Source organism: Phoca vitulina, unplaced genomic scaffold, assembly GCF_004348235.1.
Source record: "Phoca vitulina isolate PV1807 unplaced genomic scaffold, GSC_HSeal_1.0 scaffold17, whole genome shotgun sequence".
Classification (NCBI taxonomy): Eukaryota; Metazoa; Chordata; class Mammalia; order Carnivora; family Phocidae; genus Phoca; species Phoca vitulina.
Genome location: NW_022589720.1, coordinates 7362545 through 7385407, shown reverse-complemented (window position 1 = coordinate 7385407; position 22863 = coordinate 7362545). Strand labels below are relative to the sequence as shown.

The window sequence follows — 22863 nt, the reverse complement described above, 5'->3', positions numbered from 1 at the left end:
AATAAAATCAGGAGGTCTGTGTTATCAAGGACAATGTGGACTGCTGTTTGGGGATGAGTACTGTGGTGTATGCTACGGACCTGGAGCGGCAAGGAAACCAGTATGAGGTGCTGGGATTTGGGGTGAGAGGTTGACGTTCTGAATTAAGGCGACAGCAATGGGAATGAAAGGAAGGGTCTGAAATGAGGTTGACAGATGGGGGACAGGACCCTTGACAGTGAGTCTTCTCACTGATTTGCTTCAGGAGACACTTTGCCTACTGGCTTAATTTCACTTAGTAGATATTCTTTTCATTGAACTCAAGGTCATTATGAGTTAATCTCCCTGGTAAATGATGGAATAAACAAAGGCAGATGAATTTGTATTTTATTTCTAAATCTACGTTGGACTAACGTTATTTTTGAAACTGTATTTCCAAAGGGACTTATTTTCCCCCAAAGCTCTATTTCCAAAGACAGAGGAATATAGAGGACATTGATTAAAGTACAGCCATTGTTTGCTTATAGACACTCAAGATATATACAAGGTCCAATGTCAGAAAATGACACTTAGGAAACCATACAGATGTTTCTTTCCATGCCACAAATCATCTGCATTTCCTCTAGGTATTCCAAAAGTCTTTTCAACCTAGCATTTTCCCTCTCTCCATACTATACTTATAAAAAGATGACTTGAGGTGTTTTGAGCACAGATTTTTTTTTATATACTTTTCTTTTTTGCAGAAATTGGGTTGCTAGAAATTTAACCACAAAGAAAAGGCAAAAATACTTCCAGATTTCTAGACCACTTAGATCTAGAGTAAAATGCAATGTCTTTTGTTAATAGGTCCTAACTGGAAATGAGATTAATTACTAAACTTTCTAAGTAAAAAATAGGTGAGCACTTCTTGCTGAATGTATGCTCTGGCTGTTGTATCCTTCAGCTTTGGCTGTAGTCCTACTGGGTGGGCTTTAAGCAGGCTGCTCCCCTGAATGTGGCTATGAGGTGTTTTTCTTTTTTGAAGATTTTATTTATTTGAGAGAGAGAGAGAGAGAGAGAGAGAGAGAGAGAAGGAACGGGGGAGGGGGAGGGGCAGAGGGAGAAGCAGGCTCCCTGCTGAGCAGGGAGCCCTAGGCAGGGTAGGGACGCAGGGTGGGGGGCTTGATCCCACCACCCTGAGATCATGACCTGAGCCGAAAGCAGACGCTTCACCGGCTGAGCCACCGAGGCGCCCCTATGAAGTGTTTTTCACTTGTGGAATTAATTCAAGAGAGTTCAGGGGTGAGCAGAGGCCCCCTGTCTTGTGTGAGGACTAGGTGGCTCCGTGTCAGCTGTCTCTCTGACCAGACATGGGAAGCTGGAAGCAGGCTCTGGACGGACCGGCATGGAAAGTCAGACTCAGGGAAGGGGAGAGGAGGAGCGTCTACTGCGCAGACGGGCAGCGGGCTGGAGAGCGGGGGCACATGTAGTTAACCTAGTCCTTCCATTGAAGGCACCTGCACTTCACACCACGCCATTTGTGCTATCAGGTGTGCCAGAAGGATTTTCTCTCTTTTCTGTCCTAGTTTCCGGGCCGCTATTTTTGAGCAACACTGGCCTGCTTACCTCTGCCAGGGGAGTGGGCAGCTACGCTAAAGGGGGGCGGTGAGCCTTTCAATTGGGTGAAAGGACCTGGACGAGCTTCTGGTAAAGCACCAGGGCCTTGAGTCCGGGCTGAAGGCTCCCTGAACTCTCCCCACTTGATGATTCTTCATCTGTCAAAACTTAGGTTTGCATCATCTGTAGCCATATTCATGGGTCTTTCAATACTTAAAATACGAACGGAAAGCAGCCTAGGCAATTTTCATAAAATGGCACATCTTTTTACCCATGTTTGGCCATCTAAAGACAAAAACGGATGGGGTTGTTGATCTAGCAGTTTTATTAATTCTTAAATGCCACAGATCTAAAAGAAGGAAAACCAGAGCAAGAGAACATTTGTGGCTGATGACTGTGATGTGTCTCCTGGCTCATCTGTACGAAAATCCGGTTTAAGATGTAAACGCCCAGAGGCCACGATTTCTGGACTGAGATCTTTCATGTTGTTAATACAATCTCGTCCAGTCGTTAAAGATCACAAATATCCAGGGTTCCCTCTGAGGGCACTCCTGACCTACAGCGGCTTCTTCACCTCTCCTGGGTGGTGGTGGTGGTCTCTCCAGCCCCTCCGGGCTCTGCTCCGCTGAGTTGGCAATGTCATGAGCGATGTGGCTGGAATTCAATCGTAAGGGAGGGAGGGAAAGATGAGACAAAACTGGTTACTTATCTTGGAGACATAAGATCCCTCCTATCTCCATGCAGAAATTAAGGTGAATCAGGAAATGGATGGCGTTTCTCAAGTCACATGAATCAGCGCCCCAGGGTTCATCATTTTCACCGAGTGTTTGGCTGGGTTTCTCGTTTTGTTTACATTATGTGCCTGGCTCATCAGAAACTGTTTGGGGAGAGCTATAATTTTATCTTGAAAAGAAGAGAACTAAACAGTTTTGTTTTGAAATTATCACCTCTAGTTTTGTAATGTGATGAGAAGCAGCCCAGTGTAGGAGGAAGACCTTCAGTGAGGGACGGCTTCTCAAAGAAAAAAAAAAAAACCAGAAATTTCATTTGGGAAAAGGAAACATCTGTGGATTCTTTAAAATAATTTTATTTGTAAAGAGCCTGTTTCTGTGCTGAGCCCTGGCGAGGGTCTCACCTCACCTCCTATCTCCTTCACGCTAAGCAAAGACTCATTTGCCAGCAGGTTCTCACCTCACCTCCTATCTCCTTCATGCTAAGCAAAGACTCATTTGCCAGCAGGTTGGTTCAAGCTCCAGATGAAAAGACCAGCTCAGAAAAATAAAGGAGCTTTCCCCAGATTACAAGGTGAAATCATGCCCTCAGTTTGGGTTTATTTCACTTTAAGGATGCACTCTGAATTATTATTTGGGTCTCCCCCCCATCTCATTCTTGTTAACTGTTTGTAATTCATTATCAGGAAATATATGTATTTTAACAATGCTTCCTTATAGCCTGTAGGTTGCCTGTAAAATTGAACCCCCCCCCGCATATACATAAAGTTACATATTAAACATTATGTTATGATCCCTCCTGGGTTATGACATAAAAAGCTATTTTCTTCCCAATGCTTAAGTCTCAATGTGCCAATAATTTTTTTTTTTTTTTTTTAAGTGTACATGCCTTTAACCATAATGTTGAGGGCAATGACAAGAATTAGCTAAACGCATTTGGGTCCTAATTTCTGCCTCCCTTTTTCCTGGTGGCTGGAGGCTCCACAGGTCAGCCCACTCACTCAAGGGCTGCAAGGTCAAGTGTATGGCAGAGTCCTCCCTCCCTTCCCCCCAGCTCCCCAGGAGCAAAGCAGCAAGGCTAGACCTTGGCCAGCCTCCTCCTCCCAGGAAGTGCCCCTAGGCCTTGTGCCACGTAGGCAGAAGAATCAATGGGAATGTCGGGAAGGAGCTAGTGTCCCGAGTGCCAGGCACAGAAGGAAGAAGTGTTAAGCTTTTCATGAAGGCTCTAGGAGCCAGGCAGCTGCCCTGCACCAGGCTGAGTGCCCCCAGCACAACCCAGGGAAGAATGCTTCTACAAAGAAGCCCTCGGACACTGACATTTCCCCTGGATGTCTTACAGGAAATCCGAGTGGGGCCTTGAGTACCCCCAGCAGCTCCAACACTAGTGAGAGAGAGAAACTGGAGGCTTGGGGCTGGGCTTCCTTCCATGCAAACCTTCAGAACTGCTTTTATTTAGTTCTTCTATATAAGAATATTTCATTTGGAAATATCCTAAGACTATAAAGGCAAACCAACATCACTTTGTACTTCTATTGTCCTCCTCTTGGACCTGCGTGGTTATTGTGTGAGCCATGACACCTTCCAGCCAGGGACGCGCGTTTCTTGTTTTATAGATGGGCTCAATGGCACAGTTAGGGCACACTGGGCCCTTCCCAGTGTGACAGATCCCAAGAACCGGACACTCGAGCGGTTTTGTCACTGCGGGCCATGTCACTGCGGTAAGAGAGGACGGCGGTGGGGGTGTTCATGCGTTCCCTTATTCAAGGGAAACTTGAAAGCCACCCTCGGAGGCCGAGATAGAGAAAAAAAGGGCCCAGGGATAGCGTTCCCCACCCCCATCCAGAGGGAAAGGGTCATGCGCTGCCCTTCAGGGTTCCAAACGGAAGTTTTGCAACAAAACATGAAATTCTAGGCGTCTTGAAAGGTACTATGCTTTCCAATTATGACTCTTTTCACTTTAATACTTGCTCCATAAGGCCGAAAGATCCGGCAAAAGTGCAACAAGTAACATTTAGTCCAGAATTGGACAAGCTGACTTTGTCCGTCCCAGGGTTCCTTTCTTAACGCTCAGCGTGGCTACGTGGGGACCCCCTGACTTGCCTCACTTGCTTGGTCGATTTGTTCATGCTCTAACTTTTTTCCACTGAAATCCAGCCGAACTAGCGGGGAGGTGCACCCTAAAACAGCTCCTCCAAAAACCCGAAGCAACTCTCTCCGTCTTTTAGGAGTTTCCAGCTCAGAGCACGCATGTGGATGTCACACAAGACGAACAAAATCACAAACTCGGAGTCCGGGAGGCCCCGGCGGCCCCTACCCACCCCCACCACACGGCCAGATTCGGCCAGGGGACGCGCACGTACCTGAAGATGAGGCCGGTAGGGTGTGCGCGCCACGTCTCGGGTCTCGGCCCGCGCAGCCTCCGGCCCTTTATACCGCGCCCTCCTCCCCCCGCCCCCCCCCCCCCCCCAGCAGCCACGTCTGAGCTGCCGGATGGGGGGGGCGGGGGAGCCACAGCAGGTCTCTGCGAGGTGGGGGAGAGGGAGTCCCCGAAAGTCAACGCTCGGGCGCACTCGCACTAAGGAAGGAGTGGGGCTCCTGGGGTGCAGGGGGCGCCCGGGCGCGGAGAGGGGGGTCCCGTCCCGGGAAGGGCAGTGTCGGGGGCGTGGCCCAGGGAGGTCAGGCGCGGGGTGGGGCGTTCGGGTTTCACCCGGGCTGGGAGGGGAGTAGGAGGCGCGGCGGCGGAGGCGGGGCAGGGGGCGGGGTGGGGGCGGGGCGAGGCGGCCCCGCGCTCCCCGCCCCGCGCTCCGGGCCCGCGCTCCCCGCGCAGCTCTACTCGCCGGGAAGGCGGCGCCGGCGGCGGCTGCTCTCTCTACGCCCGCTCCCGCGCGCTGTCCTCCCACCGCGGGTGGGCTCCGCAGCCCCTGCCGGCCGCGGCCCGTGCCCGGTGGCGCCTCTCGCCCTCCGCCGGGGGCGGCCTGGCGCGTGTGGCCCTTCCCGGGGGCTCCCCTCTCCTACCCGTGGCTCCCTTTTGCAGCTGGCTCGGGCACCCAACTTTGCCTTTCCTGGTCCGTCGCCCCCGCTGGGCGCGAACCTGCTCACCCCCGGCCCGGCTGCGCGCCCGGGAGCGGTGCGCCTGGCGCTCAAACCGAGGTCCCCAGCCCGGAGCGCAGCGAGTGGCGGGTGGCTCTGGGGAAGTGGCAGGGGGCGACCGCGGCCGCTGCCTCGACTTCCCTCGCCGGTGCACTGAAGAGGACCCTCAGAGCTGCTCCGGGGCCCCAGGCGCTGGATGATTGGCAAGAGGAGCGCGCCTCGCACCTGGTGAGAGACCCCCGCCCGGCCCCCGCGTGGCCGTGGCCGCCGCACCGACCGTGCCGCGTTGCTGGCCGCGACCCGGGGGCGGCAGTGGTCGGCGGGTGGGTCGTGACGATCTCAGGCAGGGTCGATCCGCAGGCACTGGGCGGGGGACAGCCGGTGGATGCGCGTACAGGATTAGGACTACCCTCCGTGCGGGGCACCCACAGTTGAGCTAGTGCACGGGCTGGAAGTTTGTGTCCCTGTCTTTGCCGAGGTCGGAGCGTGCCGAGGTAAGGAGCGGAAGCGACGCGGTGGGCGACCTGGTGGTGGGCGAGGCGGGACCCCTACCCAGCACCTCGGGAAGGTGCGCACTGGGGCTTTGTGCGCGCACCCGGCGCGCGTCCAGGAGCACAGTCGGGAGCTATGCTCCGGGTCGCGATGGCTTGGGCTTCGCAGCCCCGCCGGCTGGGGCAGGTTTTCCTCTTTGAGTTACAGGGGTTTTGCGGTGCTCGTGAGAAACCGGGAGGCAGTGGGACTTGGGCTCAACTCCTCCAAGCGCTTTGGTTAATGAGGGAGAATGAGGCTGGGGATGCTGGGGCTCGGGGCCGCCTGATGGGTTGCAGCCAGGCGAGTCGCTTTCCGCGGGCTGCACGGTTTCGCATCCCCTGGATCAGGGTTTCGAGGCCGGAGGTACATTTGGGCCCCCGAGGGAACTGGTCTTCTTGAGATGTGCGGGGAAACTGTCGCCAAGGAGTGGAGTGGGCTCGCTTCCCGCGGCGCCCAGTGTCGGGCTTACCGCAGTCAGATCCGGATTCCCGGGGCTTTGGCGGGAAGCGCGTTTACCTCCTCGCCCTTTTCTTGCTTTGTACCTGGATGAGGCGGCTCAGAGTTGGGATTTAACTTTCCTGCGCCTGCGGCGGCCCGGGGATTGCCGGCAGGGGGCGCTGAGAGCGAGCGCTGGAAGTGGGAGAAAGGATGCTAAGAGCAGTTTCTCTGTCCTGGGTGAGTGGGTGGGGGTCCTAGTCAGCAAACAACGGGACCAGGCAGATCTTGGCAATGATTTCGTAGGGGTGGAGGGTGGGGGGAGCTGATCCGTTAACCCCGGGGGAGCTGTCAGCCTTGCTAAGAGAAGGGCCAGGAAAGGTGGTTGCCAAACACAAGTCGTCTCGATAAAGGTTCCTTCCAGAGACAAACGTATCCCTGCAAATTCTTCCTGTTTATGCCTATGTCTTCCTCCTTGTGAGTATTTACTAAAAAATAAACAACAACAACAACAATAATAATAATGTGACTTATGTTTAATATTGACAAGATTTTGCTCCTCAGAAGCACATTAGTTAAAATGCCAGGAGTTACAAATGGTTGTTGCACCTTGTTTTTAAGAAAAACAATCGTATGTCTCAGCTTATCCAGAAGAGCTCCCTCATAATGGCCAATTTTGGAAACAGCAGATACGTTATTAATTTTACAGTTAGTATTTCCTAAGAAGACACATAAAGACAAGAACAGTCTTTACTAGGGAAGATTTTTAACACCTAATTAGGATTGCTAAGTTAATTGCTGATTGTGCCAGTTTTATTATTGAAGAAGGGGTAATGTTTATCATGCACTACTTTGAGTGATCAGTTCACAATTTCAGTTCAAGGAGATAATACCTTAAACTGTGTATCACTGAAACAACTTTTCTCATCTATGCCTGTGTTTACCAAAGGAAAGATGGATTTTTTTTTTTATCCCAACCATTTTTCATTTTTGTTTGAAAAGAAAAAGCAGCCCAAGATGTAATTGTCTGGGCCACTTGAAACACAGATTTCTTTTCCTTGTGGTTCTTTCTTGTAAAAACTTTGCCACAAAATAGCCCCTCATCCATGATGTTGCAAGGTCACCTAGTCATTTGCACACTCATGGACCCCAGGGGTGATAACTGGTACCTGCTTTTACATGCTTTTAGCCTATCCGTACTTGCCTTAATAGGGAGAAAATGGGTGGTGCTAATCATTTTATGCCTTTTGCGAATTGCCCGAACTTATTTGGTTGTTTTAATGGCGAACAGCTGCAAGAGCCCTGCTGCGAGCAAAGACTTTGGTCTCCTGGGTGGTAAAACTTGTGTCTGTCCAAAAGAAGTTTTTGAGATGTGCAGAATTCGGTAAAAATAAACCTGCATTCTTCACTGCCGCTTCCTTTTACAACGATTTCTTCACCATGTCTGGAGAGAAAAACACAGAAACATAGAGTGCAGTGGCTGTTCAAAGTTGTTGGCTGTGGGACCATAATAAATATATGCACATCAATGTAAGCTTTTGCTTAAGCTTTAGAGGGTACACAAACCTTCTGAAGGCCAATCCATGGCTTTGCAGTGAGAAATTTTGCTTGAGAGGCACTTTAGACTGTTAATTCAGGGACAAATGTTAAAACCGCAAAACTTTTCTTTGTGTCATCTGCCAGCTCCTTGGGACTATGTTGAATGCTGCTGAAGTTAGAGCTGCTTAAGTGAACCACTGCACAGTCTTTATTAACTTGATAATTATTTTGAGTGATTCCAAATGTCTTTCTTGTTGGTTACAAAATCATTGAAATTGAGGCTTTGCTTCTGATAAAAAGACAGCAAAGTGGGGGAGGGGGAAACAATTTTGCTAAATGGCCAGCCAAAGGTATAAAGGCGTTCCATTATATAAACGTGTAATCGTGAACTCTAGAAATAGCTAAGAGAAGAAGATAATCCCAACGAGAAGGTTTGCCTTGCAAATCATATAGTTTGTAAGACAGAACAGATTAATTAGTTTTTGTTTGAGTCAAGGAGTCCAGTTCTATAGCAGTGTACGTACCAGTGTTTGAGAAAAGTAGTCCTACATCCTGCAGCGAATCCTTCATAATTCTTGATTCTAAAATTATACCAAAGTTGTACTTAAAAGTGCTTCTGAAACTGTTGCTATAGTTACTCAGACAAATTGCTTAGGGTATAATTATAACACCAAGGTGACAAATTTTTATGTTTAGTGTTAAATAATTTTTAAAATGTAAATTACAGCGTCTAACAAATTGAGTTACACCCAAGTGCAAAGTGTGTGGTGTGGAACCTTGTACATTTCTGTCCACCTGCATCTATTTGCAAATGTGAACAGAGAAAGCGAACAATTTTCTTGAGTACTAAGATGAATATATATAAGTGCTTGGAGTTGTTTGTACTATCTTTGCGTACTGTTGTTCACAACACATTTTCATGTATGTGTCCAGCAAGCTTTTGAAATTGAGATGCAGAAGTTTTGTTGAGAATTACTGGTTTTTATCACTCTGCTTGCTGCCTTGTAGAAATGATCTGCTGTAGATAGGGGGCAATCTGCTGTCTCTAATCCCTGCACAAATTGGTAGCATCGTAATGATAAATTCAACAGGTGAGGAGTAGCTCATTGCGAAGCAGTTTGAAGAAGCAGCTTTTGGTATGCTTGATAAATACATCACATTTCTTTGATGAATTTGTTATCTGGATATATAAAATCAATTTCTAACAGCAAGACAAGAAGAAAAATAATTAGAGTGGGCTGGAATATACATAGATAAACTTTTCACTCTCAATGAACCTACCGAAAACTTGTTTTGATTCAGAATTTAAGTCAAACAGAGTAAAGCAAATGAAAACTGGATCCAAGAGAAGATAGTGTATAAGTAAATTATTATAATGTACCGGTAACAACACAATCTATGCCATCTAAAGGTTGTAGGGCTAAGAAAACCTGCCTCTGAATTTCAGAGTATTTTGAAGCCAGGCAACTTCAAAGACAAGTTACATTTTACCTGGGGCATGACATTTACAATAGGATTAACCCAACAGTGGGCTCAAGAAAACATAAATTTTTTTCAAAGGAATTGCTGTTTTCTTTTTCTTTTCCTTTTTTTTTTTTTTTTGGTCCAGGATTAATGGTTTTCTGACAAGAGCAAAGGTGGACATACTTTATTTCCCTTTCCTGAGTTTTAAAATATATTGGCATAGTACTGCATTTGGAAAAATACAAAATCATTCCATTCTTTGCTCTTTTTTCCCACATGTGTTGGAATTGGTTTCCTGATGAATATTGAAAAACACTGTATTCCGAAAGAGAATACATTTCTTTGGGGCTGAATATCTTTTATTTCTGGAAGGCCATGAACCCACTAATCCCTTATCTTCCCATCTTTCATTCCTTATTTGTCACTGTATCTCTGGAATTGGCCATCCTGCAGTTCGTGTAAGATGATGAGGAAGTATATGTTGGAACAATTTTATTTTATGTTGAATTTTTATGTACATTTGCGAGTAGATCACATTACTGCAATAGGTAATTCAATTACAGATATGTATGATAAATAACCAGGAGAGTGATGGTATCAGAAGCCAGCTCTCCTGGAGAAATAATGCTGTATTTGCTGCGATGTGAAATTAAATAAGTTCTAGGCAAATGACAATCAGGACTGAGCAAGGACAAATTGTTCACAGGAAATAGAGCCTCTTTCAGTCAGTTCAGATTCACCCAATGTTTGACAACGATTTATGATGTGCCTATGCAAAGAAAAGCAGAGTCAAAAAAAAAGTAATAAGAATTCTGCTAAGCAGTTTCTGTTGAGTTGTCTGCAGATTGATCAACGGCTAGTGCTTGGCTTAAACTTCCCGGAAGAAATGCGTTCCTCACAGACTGGCTCCAGATAAAATTCCACACAGAGAACTTCCCTTTCTGTAACAAAACTGGGGATGTGGCACACCTTGGAGAGGGCACCGGAAGCTGTTGCGGCTGCCAGTGATGCCCCTGCCTGGTCTGCCTAGCGTTCTGCGAGAAAGAAAGGCATCGGAGGCCAGGGACGTCGACGGTTGGACATCCTGCAACCCAGTGGATTTTAGAATCATCACTGGGGTCTGGGATTCCTGTTCCAGGACCGAGATTTCGATCTGCTGTAAAACTCTACCGAATTTAAAGCTGACAACATTGTAACTGGTGGCGTAAAGCAAAGATGATTACTCTGGATGTTAAACTTCCTTTGTCCAGCAGATATTGGAGTTAAGCCATTGTTAATGTCCGTTGACCTACAGTATGAACTAAATAAGGGCTGGCTTCTGAGATGTCTGTCTTGTAAGTTCCTGTGGGCCGTAGCTGTGGACTTGACTTTAAGAAAGTTGGAGGGGGGCGCCTGGGTGGCTCAGTTGGTTAAGCGACTGCCTTCGGCTCAGGTCATGATCCTGGAGTCCCTGGATCGAGTCCCACATCGGGCTCCCTGCTTGGCAGGGAGTCTGCTTCTCCCTCTGACCCTCCCCCCTCGCATGTGTTCTCTCTCATTCTCTCTCTCTCAAATAAATAAATAAAATCTTTAAAAAAAAAAAAAAAAAAGAAAGTTGGAGGGAAGCTGGGTAGAATAACAACCAGAAGTCCATGGTTTAATAGAGCTGCTTGCCTAATTGGGCAGGGCAGTTGGGAGAGGGCTCAGCCTCAGAGGAAGCACTCGCTGGCACTGGAGGAGTCCCAAGGGGACAGGCCCGCCTACGTGGTGTCCGGATTCCAGGCCAGAGTGGGCAGCTGGAGAGGGGTGGCATGAACAGTGGTGAGACTGTCCCTGTCTGACTTGGATGTTGGTGGAGGTTCTGTTGAGGTCCCTGCACAGAGTCTGCAGGTGCAATATATGGATGGACTTGGAGATGGCTGAACCTCGGTGCTGGGTCTGGGTCCGAATCCAACGTCTGCATTGGGTCTTTGGGTCCTTACAGAAACAGGTCCTGCAGAAGATAAAGGGGAGGAGGAGACAGGAAGTGTGGTAGGTGTTCTCTGCAAGAGGGGTTAGGGTGTTTGGTTACTAAGGTAGAGCCTCAGGAATGATAACACGAAACGCACCGCTAGAACTAAATTAGGGGCCTGAGGATGGGTCAGGGGGACAAGTCCTTGAATTTGCATGCAGTGATAGAACCAAGCCAGCAGGGCTAGCTGCTTGCTGAGTGTGGGGCCAGGACTTGTCCCATTGTGGCTGTCCCTGGGCCCAGGAGCTGCAGTGGGCACTGAGTAGTCCCAGCGGAGGGCAGATATGCACTTGAGGCTGGGAAGCTTGACTTGAAAGCATAAAAACACTTTATGTGTTTTTTTTTTAAGATTTATTTATTTATTAGAGAGAGAGAGTACGTGCATAAGCGGGGGCAGAGGGAGAGGAAGAGAAGCAGACTCTGAGCTGAGCTTGGAGCCCGACGCTGGGCTCAGTCTCACGACCCTGAGATCATGACCTGAGCCGAGACCAAGAGTCAGAAGCTTAACCAACTGAGCCCCCCAGGTGCCCCAAACACTTTATGTGTTTTAAGACATATATTAAAACATAAAACATGGGAATTAAAGGATGTTGTTCACTTATTTAAAATAGCATCACATACAAAAATACCAGGAAACGTGCCGTATCCTCATGACCTATCTTAACACGTTTACAGAGATTTTAGAAATTCCAGAATATTTTAGAAACTGTGGTGGGCTTTCTTATTTTATTTCTGAGATTAGGCCAACCAGCTTGGTCACTTAGTTGGATTTATAGATTTAATAAGCTGAAACAGATGAGTGGATAAGCAAAATGTGATACAGTCACACAATGGACTAGTTTTCAGCAATAAAATGAGTGAATTCTTGATCTATGTTTCAGTATGTGTGAACTTCAAAACATTACGCTTAGTGAAAGAAGCCAGTCGCATAAGACTACATATCATATGATTTCATTTGTATGAAATGTCTAGAAAATGCAAGCCTATGAAGACAGAAAGCAGGTTAGGGATGGGGATGTGGGAGGGACTGACAGTGGACAGGCAGGTCTTTCTGGGATGATGGAAATGTTCTAAAACAGGGTTGTGGAGAGACTCATGCAACTCTGTACATTTACTAAAAATCACTGAATTGTACACTTATGAGGAGTAAATTTTATGGTATGTAACTTATCCCTCAATAAAGTTGTTTCAAAAAGAAAAGGAATCTGGGACATGATCTCTACAGCTAGAGTGCCTTACATTGCCACTGGCCTGAACATCCTGCTGTGAAGTGGGAATGATATTCTGTGTTTCCAGAATGTTCGTAAAGACTAGTGCTGGGGGCTGTAGGATGCTGAGGTTCGTTCACTTCCTGGGAATTGAACTCCGAATTGTGAGCTCTTTTATGTAAACGAGCAAACCCAGGTTGTTTTGCAGACGAGGCCACACAACTGAGTTAAATCACTCAATTAAACTAACCAGCCAACCTAGCTCATGACTGGTGCACCTCCGTTCCCAGTTTGTTAGAGTAGACTTCTCTTCTGCCAGTTTTATTACGTTGATAGCTCAGGGGGAAATCTTTCGAAACGCAGAATCTTCTGGTCTCATCAGAGCTGCAGGGTCTGGACTCCCAGCATCTTGCTCTGCCTGACGAACAGCACTGCTTTCCAAGTGACTGGGGAAAGCCTCACGATGCCTGGTTCTGTGCCCTTGTGCATTTTCTTCGCGGGGCTTTTCCTTCGGCTGGTGAGGCAGGTAACTTCCAACGGCCAGATCGAGTGGCAGAACAGATTTTTAAATGCCCAGGGCCCGAGTACTTAAAGGAGGGTATGGTTGTTTTTTTTGTTTTTTGTTTTCCCTCTTTTAGCAGGAGAAGAGTCACAGAATTGCTTCTTCTTTCTGTGCTTCTCTGACAAGTTTGGCTGTTAAAGCACGAGCTGAAATTAGGTTATGGGTAGAGATACATATGAATTGCCTGTAATTTCCTTGCTCTTTGACTGTCGTCTCTGGGTGGAAGTGTGTCTTTAGCTCTTTCCTCTTGTTTATTGCCGACTTCCATCTGCTGAGTCCATTAACATCCTCTGCCTCCTGCCATGGGGCTTCCTCAGCTCTCTCTCGGGCACCTTGCTCTCCCCACACCAGTTGGTGTCCACATGGTGACTTTTTATAGGAGTGTTTACTTTGGCCCAGGCTGTCTGAGGTCCAGATATACCCAGTAGGGCTTTCGGGAGCCTCCAGAGCTCGTATGCTTCTCTCTGTTTAGTAATGAAGTATTTTTATCCAGCCCTGTGATGTTTTGAGCAAGCATTTTCCAACAACATCTGATTTCTTCAGTTCTTGGAGTTGTATGCAGAAACTGAGATTGACAGAAGTTTCAAATCCTAGTGCAGTAGCTTTCTTGACCTCGTACCGATGTAATTTCTGACTGGCTCATTCTGAATTTGCCTCCTCCCTAACTTGAAGCCTAACTTCGATGCAAATTAAGAGTAATATTTATAAAATGACCACGTTTTTCTACTGCCAGTCCTAATTTATGACTCACCCTTGGTGAGTGGCAAGGAATTACTTTAGCATTTCCTTCTGTTTATTGGAGGGCAAAGAAGTGGGTGACTTATTTTTTGACATTTTTATTTTTGATGTCACTTTTGACGGTTTTAATTGGTCAATAACATACTGTTTGGGTGGGTACTTTTTAGTGGTTGTTTTCTTTCATTTTCAATGAGCTAATGTCCAGATTTCAAGGACAACTAGTTAGGCATTCTGTTAAACAGATTGACTGGTTACATGATTAGAGCAATTTCCATGTTGCTATGATAGATATTTAGTTTTGAAACATGAGGAACAAGAAACGATGTGATGTTCTCCTGTTTTAAGACCTCTATTAGAATAACTGTTGATTTGTATTGGATCTGATAGCTGGGGGTTTCATCATGAGAGGAACACAAACTGTTAAATAGAGAATGGCGTGAAGACATTGTCCTCAGTGGGGAAAATGTATTAGACCCTTACTTTGGATGATTTTTTACTTTTTTCTAAACCATTTCCTTTTCTGGAAAGCATCCAAATGGTAACATCAAATATTGATTTTGGACACTAAAATGTGTAGGATCCTAACTTTACTCAGGCAGTTGGGCGCACAGGGAAGAACCTGGAATGTTCACTCTAGAGCCTGGGGCTGTGTTGTCCCTTCTATCATCTGCTGGCTCCTCCTTACCTTACATCCTGTCATTGCTCTGAAGTTTCAGATTGGGGGAATCTTTGCTAACCTGTCAGTGAAGGAAAATGCCTTTAAAGTCTGAGCTAGGAGGCAAAGATAGGCAGTTCCATTATTTAAGTTTGAGATTTCTGGGCTGTACATATAAAAGAAAGATCCTGTTCTCAGAGCAGGGGTCCAGTGCCCAGATGTTCAGTGTGGGAAGGAGAATGTTTCCTCTCCATTCCAACAGGGCTGCTCCTCAAATGCCCTTCTGTGGCTTTTTCAATTTCTCTGCTAATCCAGCAGCCTTTTAATTATTGTGTTTCTCCTTCACCAGGAAAGTTTTGAGCCACACTGAGCTCATAATGTCCCCTGATTGACCCTATCGTTTCTAATAGGACCCAGCTCACTCTCTTTCCCTTCCCTTCTGTTTCTGTGCCCTCCCCCATGTGAAAGGGGTTTGCCACGTTTTGTCCTGGGTCTGATACGGTCCGGCGTCTCCACTACCTGACTCTTTGCCGAGGGGTTTCAGAGTTACTGTTGATGTGACCCGACCACGGTAGACATGTTTTTCACCCGGAGTCTTGTTCCCGCGGTGTTCCGCATTGGCTCACACAGATCAGACCTCATCTAGGTCAGTTAGGAGTGTCCCAGGAATGTGTTGGTTCAACATTTGCTTCACATTTGATGGTGCCGTCAAGCTGGGAAAAACTTGCATCTGCTTATCAGATAACTGTTGGGCGGTGGGGAGAAGTATTTGCTGCAAGGCAGTAGGAACCCCTCCCTCCCTGGGGCACAGTCAGGATAGAAGGGATCTGAAGCCTTGGAGCTCTGCTCTCAGGCCCTCCCCCTCTCCACCTTTGCATCCCTCCCACTCCTGTGGCAGCTGGTCCTACCACCACGGTGGCGCTCAGCAGGTGGGGATGCCTAAACCCAGGTACTTGAGTTGAACGTATTTCCCACTCTACCTACCCACCCGTTTTTTGTTTTTTGTTTTTTTTTTACAATGCGTGTCTTAAATCCGTGTTTTCCTCCAACTTTCTATACCTAAAAATGCTCCCCTTGGATGTGCATTGCGCAGTGGTTGGGGGTGTGACTGGGCGGTGGAGATGGGGAGGGGTGGGGGGCGGGGACCCCTGCACAGAGGTCTGCAAGCCCAGGCAGTGACTCTTGGCTGTCTGCGCTTTCCAAGCAGACTCCAAAGTCAGGCCTGAAGCCAAATTTACTCTCCGTCTGCCAGCAGTGATGGAATTCCTAGGTCCTATCACCATCTTGTGAAAAGGAATCATTCAGAAAACTGCAAGCTGGCAAGTAAGAATTGCAAAGATTCATTGACTCGGAAGCTTACGCCTGCAAATGTTATTTAACATTGAACAGTTTCTCCAGGCCCACCTGCTGGCTTTCCATCTCCTTGAGGTTTATCTTGGTGCCGAGGAAAGCCTGTGAAGGATGCACAGTGGCGATCTGATGGGACATGCCCCAGGGATGATATCAGCTGAAGGGCCTTCCCCACGCCCTAGATCTTGCTCCTGACCCAAGAATCTGTGCAGTAAGGTCACTTCTCTAGAACGTCATGGAGTAATGTAAATGCTGGGACTTCAGTTGCTAAAGCTACAAACCACAGGACCATAGAGGGGAACCCCAGTCTTCATACCCTGTCAATTAAAATACCTTTAAGACATTTTTTAAAGGAGTATCCATTGATGAATTAATTGTTTATGGAGGTAAACTCAAGGAAATTAGTGCTTTGAACATGGACCATGGCTAGGTAGAGGATGGACTTGACAGGCATGGGGAAGGGGCTAGACAGAGTCACGTACCATGAATTTTTAATTGGGAAGAAGTGTATTTCCCAATGTCTACATAGTATTTAAAGGGACTTTTTTCTTCTGTAATGGAAATTATAACCAAAAAAGCACACCCTGCAGATTCAAACACGATTTAGAAGTGTATTTTATGTATTTCTTTTGGTTGTTAGAGGGGAGTAGTGCAGGCTTTGGGGTGAGTTTGGGAAAGAGAAGGTCAGATAAACATTTTTCATTTGATCTTTGTGACCTTGAGTTTCTTGATAATCTTTCAGAAAATCCCAGGTGTCTTTTTGATGGCCAGTTACTTTGCTCTTTTCTCTTATGAGGGAAGAGTCATGACTTCTCAGTCTGGGATTGTAGATGAGAGAAGCTCAGTGTGGTGCCAGCTGGGTTTCATAATGCTACTAAGTGTCACCTCATACACTTTTCCTGTTTTGGAGCACCCAGCTCCATTGGTGAGTTGGTTTGGGGTCAACATGAGGAAGGGGCACAGAAAAGAAAGGGTCTCCCTGAATAATGGAGACCCCTCTGAGCCCCAGAGAATGTTGGTTCCATTTAGTCTTTCTTCCATTTAATAAAGCCCACACTGGCCTTTTCTGTCCTCCTCCTGTGTCCAAGACAGCAATCATTTGCCAAAGCTCTTATCCTTCCAGTTGTCGATGCACTTGTGATTTGCAGAAGAACCCCGGAGCATCATGACACAGTTTGCATGGGAACACGGCCCTCATGGACTGGAATGCTGGCCAGGCTACCCCTCGAGTGGGCACCGATGGAGGCCCTAAGTCATGGCTATGAGTTCACCCCCTATGATGTGTAATCAAGAGTCTCTTTAATGACTGGTGGTAGCGCATGGACTTGAATGCCGTTTTGGCTTGGCCACTAAGTAAGTGCTTTTCAATGGGCTTTTAAGTTTTTGTTTTTCAATGAAAAGCGTATGTTCCCCAAGAACTGGCTTTGGGGCTCAGATTTCCTGCCTTGGGGTTGTCGGAGGGAGTCATAAGTGGGAAGAATAGGACCATGATTGGAGGCTTGGCAACATGTTCATCAAGAGGCCTGGACAAAGGGTGCAGATAGTGAATGGCTCACTTTGGGGACTGATATGCGGGCCCTCAGGGCCAAGGGGTCTTAGGGGTTCTTCTTTAATTGCACTTTTAAGTGAGCCCCTGGTTCAGTTAAGCCTGCAGGGGTAAATTTAGGAAAACAAACCGAAAGCGCCTTTGGGAAGGCTGCTTGTTTCGAAGTGTGTAGGAACGCTTCTGTTTACTTTGTTCCTCTTTAGGTAAGGCCACTGTAGGTCTTTTTAAACCTAGCTCTTGGTGTTGACTTTGACTTCTGCCAATTAGCCATTTTGCCTGGTAATGTTATAGTTTATATATGTATGTTACAAATCTGTTACAGCTTGTGTCAGATATTTACAAAGCCCGTGGTGAAGGGGGCCATCCCTTTGCCAGGTCCATGTCTTGTATTCTTCCTATGTGTGGGAAGAAAAAGATTTTGTAGGTATTTCTATCAATGTAAATAAAGAGTTTGGCATTAGACTTTTAAGGATTGGTAGAAAGCTAAAGGAATTCATATAAAGACATAATTAGAGTATGCAGGGAACTTGTGAAATATACATGTTTGAAATGCTTTGCCTTTCTGAGCAATTGGGAGGTTGTCAGCTGTTTCCTTTTCTCACATCGGCTTCCAGATGATTAACTGGATTTACTTAATTAAATGCTCCATATTTAAGTGGAGTGGAGGCCCTGGGAGTATTCTGAAAATAGTATCAATTGTTTTCTATTGATCTACAATATAGGACATGGTTTGCTTATACTTAGAGCAAAGACATTCGGTTCTATATTAATAATCTTTTAAAATTATTTAACTGTAAGTTCTAAAGTGAAAAATCTATTTAAAATATCTTATGGACGATCTCAAAAATCCCATATCATGAAATTCTATTCCTTTATTGCACTCCAGGGGAGTAAGCCAGCTTTGAAAGTAGAAGCACGTTTCTGTTGCTGCCACAGTAAGTCGAAATGTTTGGAGGGGTAGCTGGGCTATTTTTAGCAAGTTCAAATGTATCCTGTGGTGGCCGATTTCCAATGATCCAAAATTAGTCATGGGATCTTGTACTGCCGTGTCAAAGGCTCAGACAACCAGCCTGCTCAACATCTTTGCATTGTCAACCTAAATCTGACAGTAGGATTGATCACTTTGGTCAAACAATGCATCATTCTTTGGAGAAAACAAAAGGATAACCTCTCACTGTGATGAGCAAAGGGGTTGGAAGCTATGGATTGAGGTGCTAGGCAAAGTGGGTGCTGAATAAAATTGGCAACAGTTCAGGCTATTGGAAAGATGACAGGTTCTTGGCGATGAGGACAGTTAAAAACTTAATGGGGTATTTTTGTTTTATTGGTGGGGCATAAAGGTGAACAGCTGAGATTTTTTTTTTTCCCTCTTCTGTTTTGTTTACATGAAAAGAAGGTCAAAGGGCAACCCCTAGGGCAGGGAAAGCTTGCTTATCACAATGGCCTTTCATCTCTGGAAAAAAGGAGAGATACAGTTACCCTCCTGAAAAGATCTCTTAACTCTTGTTGCCCCCAATCATGTGGGAGCCAAATGACCAATTTGTTTTGAAAGAATTATTTTGCCATTTCCCATGTCTAGAGAAACACTTCATTATTAAATATATATGCAATATACAGTTGTCCTTGGCAGCGACCGCCGACGACTGTTTTTCCTTAAGGTTTTGTTGTTTTTGTTTTTGCTTGTCAAATAATCCGTGGTTTACAAGAGGATGGGCTAATTTTTAAGAGTTTTATTCTGACAAACCTTATCTGTTGTCCTTTTTTTTAGAGAGAGCATGTAGGCGTTTTGCGGGGGGGAAGGGCAGAGGGAGAGGTACAGAGGTAGAGAGAGAATCTCAAGCAGGCTCCACGCTCAAATCAAGAGCCCCCCTTTCCTCTTATCTTAATTCAAATTGACATGGTAGATGGGAGGTTGGTTTGATTCAAAGGAAGGGCAGTGCATTTGGTTGAATTACAGCATCCAATATATTTGTTGAAGGTTGAGGGCCTCCTAATTGATATAACCATTCCATAGAATTCTAGAATTTGGAAGATAGTGAAGCTGTCCGGTGTTTGCCTCCAGGCAGGGTCTTTTCTAAACCCTCACAGAGAGATGGTGATCTATTAATGCTTTTAAAGAAGGGCGAAGGTAGGGGCTCCATTATAATGTGGGCTATTTACTTTTACTGTAGTCCAGAGGAGCCCAAGGATGAAAGGCAGCATTTGGGCACCTAGAACATGCTGATCAGGAACTCCGTTTGTGCCAGAGCCCAGGCCCTGCCCTGGGAACACGGTGTGTACAGGACAGAGTTTCTGCTCTCTTGGTGCGTGTTTTCGAGAACCTGAACGATGCTTCAGGCGCATTCAGACACTGAGGATTGTCTAGAACCCTGCACCAGGAGGTCCGTGATAGCCCGTGGAGGAGTCGGTCACGGGCACAGTTGGAACAGTGCTCTTGTCTTGTGCCCTGGCTCAGCTTCCTCACCTCCCGGGACTCAGGGAGCGTGAAGGCTGGGCAGGTGCATGCCCGGTGGCCTGGACTCACGGTCGGTCCCCTCTGCCCAGGATGCCCAGCCGCCCTGTCCGAGCACTTGCAGCAAGGGGTGTGGTGTCTTCTGACGTCCTTCTCTATGAGTAGAAAATCGGGAGCTTCAAGGTAAGTAAGGATCTAAGTGGTCATGGACTTCTTTCCGGATCTTTGAGAAGTTTATAGTCATCCCCGTGGGATCGTCGGGGAGCTGGATGCCGAGACCCCTGTTTGACCAGCTCACTGTCTCGCAGGGCTGCGGACGTGCGGTGCGTTTGCCGATGGTTTCCAGGACAAAGTCGCATGACCCACCCCCGCCGCAGGACTGCCTTTTCCAGTGTTTAATGCACTTTGCGGTCAGGCGAAGAAAATCTGCCTTTCCTGAAATGGAAGAGGCCCGGGATGTGGACAGCAGAGTTGGCGTTGGAGCAGAGTCAGGGAACAAGCCTCCGCACCCCGGCCGCTCACCTGCTGCGCATGCGGACTTCCCGGCCCCAGAGCCAGAGAGCCCCTGAGCACCTCTCTGTCTTCCCGGCTGTGTCCCTGACTTTGGAGGAGCTGAAGCCACTGTCTCGTCAGAGGTTACACAGGCTGCTGGCCGTGTCGACGCTCTACTGAGTCTGTTTGAACCTGACACCCTCTGGGTTTCATGGTGCTTGAGTTCCAGATAACTATTCTGAAGACCCCAGTTCCAGATGATCCAAGGCGGGGTGGGAGCAGCGAGGATCTGGGTATTGAAGCAGCAGAAGGAGGTCTTAGCCATACATCCGGTTGCCAAAAAGAACTTCTTTTTCTCAATCCCCACCTCCCCTTCTTGCTGAAGAGCTTTAAACAGAATGAATGATAATCGAAGGCTAACTTCATAGTTACTTTCAAATGTACCGTACCCATGGAATTTTATAAGGATTGAAATAGGAGGAGGAGGCCAGTATTTGAAAGCACGTTACTACTTTATAGTTTGGAAAAAAAAAAAAGATGCTGGCGCTAGTTTAATAGATGGCTTAATAACGTTGGCAGGGGCCTGTAGGTCAATGTCTGGAATATTCCTGGCGTAAAGAGCTTGCGTGTTTTATTTTGTTTTAACTGAAGTGTATTAGTGGTAATTTCGGTTCAGTAGCTTAGCATGAAATGAAGGCCACAGTCCTATATCCTGAAGCTGGTGGGAGGAGCCATGCTGCTGCGGGGGGGGGGGGGGGGGGGGGGGGGGGGGGGGGGGGGGCGGGGGAGAGGGGGAGAGGGAGCTCTCAGCTGCCAGGCAGAGGCAGGCTGCCTCACAGGGCCGGCCGAGTGGCATCCTGACCTCTCAGAAAGGTGCTGCCAGGCCTGGCTGCCAGCGAGATGCTGTGGGGACTTTTGCTCCAGTAACGTGGGGTTGGAAGCAATGAGAGCAGAATTGGCATACTGAGGCAGGCAGCTCTTCTCACCCAAGGCCTGGCTGCCGTCCTTAGGTCGTTCCTTAGCTGACAGCTGGTTGCGCTTTCAGAACTGGGGGGGAGACTCGGCCGAGCCAGAGCCATCTGCAGAGAGTGCTCCAACAGGCTCAAAACTCAGAATGCTGCCCTTCTGCCTCTTTCTGGGGATTTCTGGAAGAACGAAGACTTGCAGGTATAATCATTGTAGCTTGAGAAATACCTAAGCACAGAGGCCTTGCCAGACCTCCAGATCTGGGTCCTCCTGGAATCTATAGGTGCCTGGCTCCCAGGTTAAATTATTTTAATACCTGGGAATATAGTAATATAGTGTAATGTAGTTCTCTTATTTCTACGGCCCGGGTATCCTTGCTCTCTTCTCAAAAGTAAATATAATAAACCTTTGAACAATGTGGGGCTTAGGGACAGTGATCCCACAGCCGAAAATCTGCATATAACTTTTGACTCTCCCAGACTTGACTGTTAATGGCCTACCTTTGACCGGAAGCCTTACCAATAACATAAACAGTTGATTAACACATTTTGTACGTTGTATGTATCATATACCATACTCTTGGAAGGAAGTAAGCTAGAGAGAAGAAAATGTTACTAAGACAGTCATAAGGAAGAGAAAATATATTTACAGTCCTGTACTGTAGTTACCAACAAAAATCTGTTCAAACCCATGTTTCAGGGTCACCTGTAGGTGACGTGATACATTTGTTTGTTTCCATGATCTATGGCTCTGCAGCACGTTATCCCGTAACTTAGTGGCCAAGGACGTTCATTTGTTCTTCTCTGCCTCAGTCCTCCGGGGGGGCTGGGCTCAACCGGGTGGTTCTCCTTGGGTCCCTCGTGCGGTGGCTGTCACGTGGCTGGGGCGGGCCTCGTCAGAAGCTTCCCAGGGCTGGCTGTTCCAGATGGATTCCCTCACACGTCTGGCGCCAGAGGGTCCCTCCGTGTGGCCTCCCTCCTCTTAGATGAAGGCATGAGCTTCAAGAAGCAAGGGAACACGAGCTTCCGGGCCATTTAAGGACGTGCCCAGCACTGGCACTGGCTACGTGCACCGTCTTCTGTCACTCACGGCGGCCCCCGGGCTTTGCCCAGATTCCTGGGTAGGAGAAATCGAGTGCGTAGGGATGGGCCAGTGCCAAGGCACGCTGCAGAAGGACATGTGCGAGGGGGGAGTGTGTGGAGGCCGTCTGTGGAAAAATACCATCTGCCGCACCATTCCTCATGTTCAGTGTGTAGGAACTGACAGAGTAGATGTGTAATCACTTGCTAAGGTCAGTCATCCTTGACGTCATCTCTGCAACGACAGGATGTGGAAGCCAACACATGGGTACCTCAGCAAATACAACATGCAAATGTCGGACTTACAGATTCCAAAATGAGTGATTTTTTTTTCATTAAAATGGATTTATTTATTTATTTATTTTTACTCCATGATGAAGATTAGTTGCAGGATATCCTTAAATATCAAAGTCTTACGGGTCTTTTCAATATGCTTATGAGGCAGCGTCAGTGTAGCGGT

General features: G+C 47.2%; 1 protein-coding gene and 1 non-coding gene across 3 annotated transcripts in view; one reads left to right on the top strand and one right to left on the bottom strand.

Annotated features, from left to right (window-relative positions):
- Positions 1–2326: 2326 nt before the first annotated feature.
- On the bottom strand, positions 2327–2396 carry LOC116639297. Its single transcript, XR_004300807.1, has one exon. It is a non-coding gene; the product is annotated as a small nucleolar RNA SNORD123 (small nucleolar RNA).
- Positions 2397–5157: 2761 nt separating this feature from the next.
- The window catches only part of SEMA5A (semaphorin 5A), a 463746-nt gene continuing 446040 nt past the window's right edge, over positions 5158–22863 (top strand). The window contains exon 1 of one of the 2 annotated variants that reach the window (XM_032415338.1): positions 5158–5624. The gene's annotated coding sequence lies outside the window, so the exon portion shown is untranslated. Of the gene's footprint in view, positions 5891–22863 lie in introns of both variants that reach the window. The other variant, XM_032415337.1, reaches the window with a different exon arrangement.